The 12,275-nt window shown below is 41.4% G+C and overlaps 1 long non-coding RNA gene across 1 annotated transcript in view; it reads right to left on the reverse strand.

Annotated features, from left to right (window-relative positions):
• Positions 1-2,008: 2,008 nt before the first annotated feature.
• Positions 2,009-12,275, reverse strand: part of LOC121534739 — a 36,372-nt gene continuing 26,105 nt past the window's right edge. The window contains exons 4-5 of the long non-coding RNA XR_005994677.1: positions 2,669-2,764; positions 2,009-2,534 (exon numbers count right to left, since the gene is read on the reverse strand). This is a non-coding gene — a long non-coding RNA (uncharacterized LOC121534739). The remainder of the gene's footprint in view (positions 2,535-2,668; positions 2,765-12,275) is intronic.

Genomic DNA, 12,275 nt, shown 5'->3' on the forward strand with positions numbered 1-12,275 from the left:
AATATTTAACATTTGGGTAATTCTGTATTTAGCTAGGCTAGGGTCATGAAAGCCAGCAGAACTTCTCTTTAAATTAATTGGCTAACATGAACTGCTGAAAAGTTAATCCACTTCATCTAATGTTAACGTTATCTACGTCGTCAGGCTCCGGAAATTTCGTCCCTAAGTTAAATAATGAGACTACATTAGATTTCTGTGCTCACAATTGGCTCCCTAATGCAATGTATACTTAATCGTACAAACTTTGGTGGGAAGTCAGCCGCCTGTGTGTGAGGTAGACTACTGCACATGTACTTGGAGAAAGTGTGATCACAGAGAAGACGTTGCCTTTGGCGGATGAGCGGGCTTCAATTTAAAATAATACATCCTTCAAGTTGCCCGCCCAAAATGTCAAGTTAACCAGCTTTTTTATGACATGCAGTTAACTCTTTAGAGGTTATAGCTCAATTGGTAGAGCATGGCGCTTGTAACGCCAGGGTAGTGGGTTCAATCCCCGGGACCACCCATACGTACAAATGTATGCGCACATGACTGTTAGTCGCTTTGGATAAAAGTGTCTGCTAAATGGCATATTATTTATTATTATATCACTTGAACATAAACATGACTCTTAATTCAGGGCTTCATACGCCGCATTCTCTTTGAGACAGACAGACATCCACAGTGACACTTTACACACAACTAATCTAATAATTACCAATGACCAATTAACACCATGTTTTATCACTTTTAGGCCCAGGTGCAAGCTACATTTAATCAACACTAGACCACTTCCTGGATCAGATGCAAAGCAGTTTTAAAACCTAAACCTAAATTGAATTGGACACCAGGAGCCCCAGGAATTGGACACCAGGAGCTTAAGGACCATGTCCTGGACACATTGAACGTGTATTTGTAATTGCACCATAATTTTGGGAATATAGCCCTCCTGCCAACATTTTGAGTTGACCTCCATCCTCACCCTGTCACCGTTCAAATAGCTTTGGCCCTAACCAATTGGGGCATTACTACACTTAGCAATCTGTATTATTTTCACTGTTAGGCTTTGAGCTGCCTACATAATTCTGCCTACATAATGCCAGAGAGTAAGCATGTCTACCACCTATACACCACACGCACTGACAGAGTACAATGTTATAGAGGGCCAGATTAGGGTCAGCACACAAGTCATTGCAGAGGACAGTACATCAGCACAATTTACTCTGTCTGATGAGAGACTATAGGGAGGACAAATTGTGTAAGGCATAAACCATTTTCCACACCCTTTCATTTCTTATCCACATGATGTGGCTGGTGTGTGTTGTGGGAGGAGGGAGACAAGTAAGATGACAAGGCATAAGAGGAGAACGAACGATAGGCAGGAAGAGAGACTGACTTAGACCTCACTAGCCACCCCTTTCCTAACCGTTCCATTTCTCTAGTTTCAAAATGATGTGTATGGTGTGTCATAGAAGTTGGGCCTACTAACAGTGATGTTCAGATGCACCAGTTAACCCTGCTGTGGAATTTTTTTTGTTGCTGTGCAACCAACAGGCAGATGCCACCCAACATGCCAAAATCAATTTTCGTTGGAGCACTGCTGTTAACACTGCCTGAAGGCGTACCTGGAGACCATGAGCTCCCTTAACACCACAATATTATAACACAGACAAATGACTGAGTATATTACTGTATAGACTGCTATATGAATGAGCTCAGTATTAGTACTGTAAGTAGAGGTTATCATGATTGCATGTTCTCTCAAAGCAAACCAGGGAGGAAAGTTCAAACCCATTTAGCAGTTCATCATGCGTTGCTTTGTAAACGTCGAATGACTTCAAGTTAATTAATAAGAATATTGACGTCTGATAATTAAAATAATGATTGTGATTATTTGTTGGTTAGGCAATATAACCTAGAACAAACATAATAGCTGAAGTGAGTATTATTGTGTAAAACAAATTCAACCCCTTCAAAGTACACATTCAATGTATTTATTACAGTCTCCTAAAGCACAGTCATAGTTTATTAGGCCTACCTCCTTGCTAAGACAACACACAAGCCAATCCCTCCCAGCGTGCTTCCATGTAGATAATTTAGGTTCAGGTGTAAATTTCATGTTGGACTGTACAAATTACTATTATGTATTATTGGAGAATACCACAAAAACATTTCAAACACATGAGATTCACAGTTGTCAGTCAATTTTTGTTCCTCTGGTTACATTTCAAGAGAACACATATGAGAGGAAACAACAACAAAAAATATTTTTGTTCCAACACCAAGTTCTCTTTTCTAAGGTTGTTTTTTATTTGTTTTTGTTCAATCTGTTGTTGTTTTACCACAGGCACATTTGAGTAATCCAGATGTAGAGCATAAACCAGGCCAAAAAGAGCGGGAAAAGCATCTGGCCAGGATTGGAAGCTGTGCATCACCACTCTATCTTCGAGGATGATGGTCCAGTGTGGCTGAAGGGAGACTGCATCTTCATCGGAGATGATAGCAAGTTTGCAGACTGGACCAATGAGGACACCAGGATTTCTTGACTCACGTTCCTACAGTATGACAACCGGAAGAGTGTACAGATCAACCAATGTGGAAGATGTGTTGGGATTTCTAGGCAAGGCAAGTCCATATTAAAAGGAGCAGTCTTAAACTCTGTAATAACCCTGTAAGTATATTAACCAACCTTGCAGGTTTTGAACACCTCTGAGTCATTTTCACAAAGTAGTGCTGGGAGACAATGAAGGGCAGCCGTTCGATTGACATTCACATCCCTTGATTGCTAAAAGGACACAGACAGAACATTAATCAATCAACTTGCAGAGGACAAATGGGAAAAGTATATAGGCACTGTGATTTTAAACCAATATGGCTATCCATAGGCTCAATCCCTAATCGAGACACAACACCCCTTTTACTACCATTTCACCCCAAACCAATTTTATGTACACTGCAGGTGGGGTTTGGAAAATGGTAAAAAATTAAATAAAATGATAAATAGGGGGAGTGCCCGCACAGACCAAGGAAACTGACCAAATACGTAAATTAGAATGTAACAAACAAATGTCATCCTACGTCTTCAGAATGCCAGAAAGCCGAAGTCCAAAGCTCCCCATCTGTCCATGCACCTCCCGGGATAAAGCCAGCAAACGTTCAGTGTAGTGCAGCAAAGAATGATCGCAGCAGGTTCTGATTAGTTATGCGATAAAACTCAGCACATATCTATAGATTTTTTTTATTTTTTTTAAAGATACAGAAGTTTTCTGTACTTAATGCGATTATACATTACCAGGCTCTTACTGAATGACAATAACTCAATACCTTGAGTTCAAGGTACTTAAAGCAAAACAAATGTTATGCTTACTTATAAAAATCAGGTTTTGTTATGTTACAATTGCTTTTAAGTAGCATCTACAAGCAGATGAATGTTCAATGTACAAGCTGTCTTTTGTTATATGCACTTACACAACTAAGCTACTGTCACTTAAAAATAATATGTTACAAGTACTTAAAAGTGTGTAATTGTTTAGGTCAACTTAAAACTGTAAAGTTCACATGACTTCTCATTAAGTTTTGTGTCAGTACCACTTAAAGTGTTTGACTGTGTGAAACATTTGGAAATATTTAAGTTCAGTCTACTCAATATATTTGTGCTAGTAAAGCATAAGGGTTTACAGTGCAGTTATTGTGAACAATATAAAACTGTAGGATATGTGAATTGAATTCAAATAACATTTTATTGGTCACATACACATGTTTAGCAGATGTTATTGCGGGTGTAGTGAAATGCTTGTGCTTCTAGCTCCGAAAGTGCAGTAATATCTAACAAGTAATATCTAACAATTACACAACATATACCCAATACACACAAATCTAAGTAAGGAATTAATTAAGAATATATATACAGTGAGGGAAAAAAGTATTTGATCCCCTGCTGATTTTGTACATTTGCCCACTGACAAAGAAATGATCAGACTATAATTTTAATGGTAGGTTTATTTGAACAGCGAGAGACAGAATAACAACAAAAAAATCCAGAAAAACGCATGTCAAAAATGTTATAAATTGATTTGCATTTTAATGAGGGAAATAATTATTTGACCCCTCTGCAAAACATGACTTAGGACTTGGTGGCAAAACCCTTGTTGGCAATCACAGAGGTCAGACCTTTCTTGTAGTTGGCCACCAGGGTTGCACACATCTCAGGAGGGATTTTGTCCCACTCCTCTTTGCAGATCTTCTCCAAGTCATTAAGGTTTCGAGGCTGACGTTTGGCAACTCGAACCTTCAGCTCCCTCCACAGATTTTATATGGGATTAAGGTCTGGAGACTGGCTAGGCCACTCCAGAACCTTAATGTGCTTCTTCTTGAGCCACTCCTTTGTTGCCTTGGCCGTGTGTTTTGGGTAATTGTCATGCTGGAATACCCATCTACGACCCATTTTCAATGCCCTGGCTGAGGGAAGGAGGTTCTCACCCAAGATTTGACGGTACATGGCCCCGTCCATCGTCCCTTTGATGCGGTGAAGTTGTCCTGTCCCCTTAGCAGAAAAACACCCCCAAAGGATAATGTTTCCACCTCCATGTTTGATGGTGGGGATGATGTTCTTGGGGTCATAGGCAGCATACCTCCTCCTCCCAACACAGCGAGTTGAGTTGATGCCAAAGAGCTCCATTTTGGTCTCATCTGACCACAACACTTTCACCCAGTTCTCCTCTGAATCATTCAGATGTTAATTGGCAAACTTCAGACGGGCATGTATATGTGCTTTCTTGAGCAGGGGGACCTTGCGGGCGCTGCAGGATTTCAGTCCTTCACGGCGTAGTGTGTTACCAATTGTTTTCTTGGTGACTATGGTCCCAGCTGCCTTGAGATCATTGACAAGATCCTCCCGTGTAGTTCTGGGCTGATTCCTCACTGTTCTCATGATCATTGCAGCTCCACTATGTGAGATCTTGCATGGAGCCCCAGGCCGAGGGAGATTGACAGTTCTTTTGTGTTTCTTCCATTTGCGAATAATCGCACCAACTGTTGTCACCTTCTCACCAAGCTGCTTGCCGATGGTCTTGTAGCCCATTCCAGCCTTGTGTAGGTCTACAATCTTGTCCCTGACATCCTTGGAGAGCTCTTTGGTCTTGGCCATGGTGGAGAGTTTGGAATCTGATTGATTGATTGCTTCTGTGGACAGGTGTCTTTTATACAGGTAACAAACTGAGATTAGGAGCACTCCCTTTAAGAGTGTGCTCCTAATCTCAGCTCGTTACCTGTATAAAAGACACCTGGGAGACAGAAATCTGTCTGATTGAGAGGGGGTCAAATACTTATTTCCCTCATTAAAATGCAAATCAATTTATAGCATTTTTGACATGTGTTTTTCTGGATTTCTTGTTGTTATTCTGTCTCTCACTGTTCAAATAAACCTATCATTAAAATTATAGACTGATCATTTCTTTGTCAGTGGGCAAACGTACAAAATCAGCAGGGGATCAAATACTTTTTTCCCTCACTGTATGGATGGGCGATGTCAGAGCGGCATGGACAAAGATACAGTAGAATAGTATAGAATACAGTATATATATACGAAATGAGTAATGCAAGACATGTAAACATTATTAAAGTGACTAAGATACCGTAGATTAGTATAGAATACAGTATAAAGTGGGGGGGGAAAGTATTTAGTCAGCCACCAATTGTGCAGGTTCTCCCACTTAAAAAGATCAGAGAGGCCTGTAATTTTCATCATAGGTACACGTCAACTATGACAGACAAATTGAGAAAAAAAAATCCAGAAAATCACATTGTAGGATTTTTTATGAATTTATTTGCAAATTATGGTGGAAAATAAGTATTTGGTCACCTACAAACAAGCAAGATTTCTGGCTCTCACAGACCTGTAACTTCTTCTTTAAGAGGCTCCTCTGTCCTCCACTCGTTACCTGTATTAATGGCACCTGTTTGAACTTGTTATCAGTATAAAAGACACCTGTCCACAACCTCAAACAGTCACACTCCAAACTCCACTATGGCCAAGACCAAAGAGCTGTCAAAGGACACCAGAAACAAAATTGTAGACCTGCACCAGGCTGGGAAGACTGAATCTGCAATAGGTAAGCGGCTTGGTTTGAAGAAATCAACTGTGGGAGCAATTATTAGGAAATGGAAGACATACAAGACCACTGATAATCTCCCTCGATTTGGGGCTCCACGCAAGATCTCACCCCGTGGGGTCAAAATGATCACAAGAACAGTGAGCAAAAATCCCAGAACCACATGGGGGGACCTAGTGAATGACCTGCAGAGAGCTGGGACCAAAGTAACAAAGCCTACCTTCAGTAACACACTACGCCGCCAGATACTCAAATCCTGCAGTGCCAGACGTGTCCCCCTGCTTAAGCCAGTACATGTCCAGGCCCGTCTTAAGTTTGCTAGAGTGCATTTGGATGATCCAGAAGAGGATTGGGAGAATGTCATATGGTCAGATGAAACCAAAATAGAACTTTTTGGTAAAAACTCAACTCGTCGTGTTTGGAGGACAAAGAATGCTGAGTTGCATCCAAAGAACACCATACCTACTGTGAAGCATGGGGGTGGAAACATCATGCTTTGGGGCTGTTTTTCTGCAAAGGGACCAGGACGACTGATCCGTGTAAAGGAAAGAATGAATGGGGCCATGTATCATGAGATTTTGAGTGAAAACCTCCTTCCATCAGCAAGGGCATTGAAGATGAAACGTGGCTGGGTCTTTCAGCATGACAATGATCCCAAACACACCGCCCGGGCAACGAAGGAGTGGCTTCGTAAGAAGCATTTCAAGGTCCTGGAGTGGCCTAGCCAGTCTCCAGATCTCAACCCCATAGAAAATCTTTGGAGGGAGTTGAAAGTCCGTGTTGCCCAGCGACAGCCCCAAAACATCACTGCTCTAGAGGAGATCTGCATGGAGGAATGGGCCAAAATACCAGCAACGGTGTGTGAAAACCTTGTGAAGACTTACAGAAAACGTTTGACCTGTGTCATTGCCAACAAAGGGTATATAACAAAGTATTGAGAAACTTTTGTTATTGACCAAATACTTATTTCCACCATAATTTGCAAATAAATTCATTAAAAATCCTACAATGTGATTTTCTGGAGAATTTTTTTTTCTCATTTTGTCTGTCATAGTTGACGTGTACCTATGATGAAAATTACAGGCGTCTCTCATCTTTTTAAGTGGGAGAACTTGCACAATTGGTGGCTGACTAAATACTTTTTTTCCCCCACTGTATCATAGTAGGTAATTGTCAAACTTTTGACTGGTAGTGTATATACAGTTGAAGTCGGAAGTCTATACATAGCACCTCTAGGCTATAATACATTTAAACTCCGTTTCAGTCTCTCGGTCCCAGCTTTGATGCACCTGTACTGACCTCACCTTCTGGATGATAGCGGGGTGAACAGGCAGTGGCTCGGGTGGTTGATGTCCTTGATGATCTTTTTGGCCTTCCTGTGACATCGGGTGCTGTAGGTGTCCTGGAGGGCGGGTAGTTTGCCCCCGGTAATGCGTTGGGCAGATCGCACCACCCTCTGGAGAGCCTTGCGGTTGCGGGCGGTGCAGTTGCCATACCAGGCGGTGATACAGCCCGACAGGATGTTCTGTAAAAGTTTGTGAGGGTTTAAGGTGCCAAGCCAAATTTCTTCAGGCTCTGTTGCACCTTCTTCAACACACTGTCTGTGTGGGTGGTCCATTTCAGTTCGTCAGTGATGTGTACGCCAAGGAACTTAAAGCTTTCTACCTTCTCCACTGCGGTGCCGTCAATGTGGATAGGGGGGTGCACCCCCCTTTGTTGACGTTGAGTGAGAGATTATTTTCCTGGCACCACACTCCCAGAGCCCTCACCTCCTCCCTGTAGGCTGTCTCGTCATTGTTGGTAATCAAGCTTACTACTGTTGTGTCATCTGCAAACTTGATGATTGAGTGGGCTGAGCACGCACCCTTGTGTTTCCTACCTTCATCTCCTGGGTGCGGGAATTGTGACTACTGCACTTATTATGAGTTGTACATAATCTGCGTTTTAGATTTCCATCCATGCTAACCTTTTTGCATAATTTGTGCTCCTTATTCACAGGCGGTTCAGGCTAATGACGTCTCTCAATAGCTGATAGAAACCGAGAAGGAATATCATCCCAAATGATAGTACTAATATTTCTAACTGTACTGATGAGGAAGAGGAGGGCAGACTTATCCATTGTCGCTGAACTGCTTGAAGCGTTCAGTCAAAATTACAGTGCCACTTTGTTACCACTACTCACATGTTCAATAAGATGTTCTGCAAAAAGAATAACAATACAGAAATGTTCTTGCTCTGAGGTTTTGCCAATCATATGTTGGAAACCATTATCAAGAAAACCTACAGTAGTTGAACCTATTTGTTGAACACCAGTGATTCTAAGAACAAGAACAAGAATAACTGTTACCTGTAGGACAATGTGTCTATCACAGGTCACCAAGGGTACAGTAAGATATATCCATAATTAAATATGCCTTTTTCTGAAATGATGATAACAATGCAAAAACTCTTTGTTTATATCCATGAAAGCATACATTTCTTTGATTGTCAATACTGATGAGTTTTATGTCTACATAAGCAAGGGCATGAAAAATACATTTTTGGAATAATTTTGTGCACTGTGGCCCAAGAAACAGGTGTGAGGAGTCAATCAGAATGATATTCCCTATAATAAAATGTCATCAATAGACACAATTCAGTATTAAGACAATTGTGTCATTTCCACAATGACTTATTACATGTGACTTTTCCTATAATGGTGTCCGGTCCTCAGTGCTGAAACAGCAGCTGCATCTGCTGACTACATAGAGGGACCTGATCAGTGATCCTCAATCAGCAATGCTACCCAGAGACACTTTCTGAATACAGACTTAGATCTTCCTTGAATTGTATGTGTGTAAGTAGGTGGGGGCGGGGAGAGAAGTGTACTGCTGTGACACTGCCACAAGTGTAAGGTGATAGGCACATCTAGTTTAAAGTTTTAAAAACTTTGCAAGGTTCAACCTTTGTGTATTTTCATACTGTTATATTATGTATCTGCCAGTTCTGACTGCGTTATTTGCACTGGCAAAGCTAAGATGGCTGCCATTGTCATTTTGGTAGACTGTCCCTTTAAGAGGGTATGTCCCTGTAAGGAGGAAGGATAGTTTGGGGGTATACGGAAGGTGATTCGATGCTCGGGAGACAGAGGGAAAAAAGATGGCGGAAGCGGATGAGGAAGTGGATTCTGAATCTAATGGCGGTAGAATCAAGGAGAATTGGAATGTAGAGTAGAGTACAGTGATGAGAATGTCACTTTGTATCTTGTAGGAGTACGGTTTGTAAATGAGGAGCAGCTGATTGAATTACCAATCTTGAGGAATCCATTTGAGATATCCAAAATGGTGGAGAGAGTGCTGGGTAGATTGAAAGCTGTGGGGATCACGAGAGGCGGGCTGGTTTTGATTTTTTGTGCTTCTGGGGATCAGAAGAAACGTGTGTTGCGTCTCACCCGATTTGATACGTTTGAAGTGTCGTGGGTGTCTCTTAGGAACAGGGCACCCCTCAAGGGGGTTATATCTGGAGTCTCGTGGGAAGTAGATGTTGAAGAGATGAAAAGTATTCCTGGAGTGATTGATGCACGTCGGATGAATCGTGTGGTGAATGAAGAAAAAGTGAAGAGTCTATAGGTTCTTTTGTTTTTTGAAATGGAGTCTCTCCCTACTCAAGTGCAGTTAGGGTATATTAACTACATAGTTAGATAATTTATCCCAAGACCAATGCAGTGTGATCGTTGTAAAGCTTTTGGTCATGTTTCAAGTGTTTGCAGAAGGGAGAAGCCGAGATGTCCAACTTGTGGGCTATCCAGAGCATATCATATGCAGCAGCTGTTAAAAGGGTTGAGGGTTTGAATGGTGCACTTGGAGAGTCCATGGTGGTGGATAGGCCTTCACTGCAGGCTGCAGGGGTTGCCTTTCACCAGAAGAATCCTGACATTTTAAAGGTTAAGAAGGTGGACTTTATAGCTATGGTGATAAATGGCACTGCCAAGGTGGAGAGAAGGTCCAGGAAGATATAAATCATTGTGGAAGCGGCGGAGCAGTTCCTGGGGCTGAAAGATTTCTCGGCGAAGGAGTTACATGGAATATTGTCACAAGCCGTACCACCCTCTCAGGCCCTAGAGCCTGAGAAGGGAGATATGGAGAATTGAAAGAAGGAAGAAGTGGGAGTTTTGTTTTGCTTTGTCAATGTACTATTTTTATTTGGGTGGATTAACCTCTACAGGATTGGCGTGCCTATACCGGAATGGTTGCTGCTCAATATGCGATATGTGACTAGAATGGCGTTGTAAACAACAGCCAACTTTCCGGGACATAGACATGTCTAACTGCAGTGACCAATTTACAGTAGCTATTACAGCTAACAAATACCATGCTATTGTTTGAGGATCGTGCACAACAGCAAAACACTTTTGTCACGGCAACTGGTTTGATACATTCACCTCTGAAGGTAAAAAATGTACTTACATTCAGTAATCTTGCTCTGATTTGTCATCCTGAGGATCCCAGAGTAGCATAGTTTTGTTTGATAAAATCAATTTAATATTCAAATATAGATGTTTGAAGGTTAGTATATTTTCTGTAGTGAAGCTAATGATCCATCATGTACAGTGAGGGAAAAAAGTATTTGATCCCCTGCTGATTTTGTACGTTAGCCCACTGACAAAGAAATGATCAGTCTATAATTTTAATGGTTTATTTGAACAGTGAGAGACAGAGTAACAACAACAAAATCCAGAAAAACCCATGTCAAAAATTTTATAAATTGATTTGCATTTTAATGAGGGAAATAAGTATTTGACCCCCTCTCAATCAGAAAGATTTCTGGCTCCCAGGTGTCTTTTATACAGGTAATGAGCTGAGATTAGGAGCACACTCTTAAAGGGAGTGCTCCTAATCTCAGCTTGTTACCTGTATAAAAGACACCTGTCCACAGAAGCAATCAATCAGATTCCAAACTCTCCACCATGGCCAAGACCAAAGAGTTCTCCAAGGATGTCAGGGACAAGATTGTAGACATACACAAGGCTGGAATGAGCTACAAGACCATCGCCAAGCAGCTTGGTGAGAAGGTGACAACAGTTGGTGCGATTATTCGCAAATGGAAGAAACATAAAATAACTGTCAATCTCCCTCGGCCTGGGGCTCCATGCAACATCTCACCTCGTGGAGTTGCAATGATCATGAGAACGGTGAGGAATCAGCCCAGAACTACACGGGAGGATCTTGTCAATGATCTCAAGGCAGCTGGGACCATAGTCACCAAGAAAACAATTGGTAACACACTACGCCGTGAAGAACTGAAATCCTGCAGCACCCGCAAGGTCCCCCTGCTCAAGAAAGCACATATACAGGCCCGTCTGAAGTTTGCCAATGAACATCTGAATGATTCAAACCCATAGCATTTTTGTATGTTCTCTATAGTTATGTACTTGAAAATGTATAAATTGACCATTTCTGAACATTTGGGAAAACTCCTGGCAGACTTGATAAAAAATATTGTGTAGTGATGTAAGGACTCCTGTAGCTCAGTTGGTAGAGCATGACGCTTGCAATGCCAGGGTTGTGGGTTCGATTCCCACGGGGGGCCAGCATGAAAAATGTATGCACTCACTAACTGTAAGTCGCTCTGGATAAGAGAGTCTGCTAAATGACTTAAATGTAAATGTAATCCTTCACTGGCTCAGTCTGAAACTTTGCACACAGAATGCTGCCATCTTGTGAACAAAATCCAAATTATTCCTACATCACTGTCTGGCCTTTTTCTTGCATTTCAAAGATGATTCAACAACAACAAAAAATAGAAAACTTATGTTTTTTTGTTTGTATGATCTTGTACCAGATCTAATGTGTTATATTCTCCTACATTAATTTCACATTTCCACAAACTTCAAAGTGTTCCCTTTCAAATTATATCAAGAATATGCATATCCTTGCTTCAGGTCCTGAGCTATGGGTATGTAATTTTAGGCGAAAATGGAAAAAAAAGTGTACGATCCTTAAGAGGATTTTAAGTTAGTTTCCCTATCACGTATGGATTTTATTTTTACCTTTTTTGGTTTCAACCCATCCAGTAGGTGGCGGCAATACACCTTTTTGGATTGTAGTCCGCCATAAAACCAACAGAAGAAGAAGAATAGTTTTGGGAAATGTTTGGTGTATACCTGGCTGAGGTTCTTTTTCTGTGGACAACCTTTTAAGCAGCCTA

Source organism: Coregonus clupeaformis, unplaced genomic scaffold, assembly GCF_020615455.1.
Source record: "Coregonus clupeaformis isolate EN_2021a unplaced genomic scaffold, ASM2061545v1 scaf0291, whole genome shotgun sequence".
Lineage (NCBI taxonomy): Eukaryota > Metazoa > Chordata > Actinopteri > Salmoniformes > Salmonidae > Coregonus > Coregonus clupeaformis.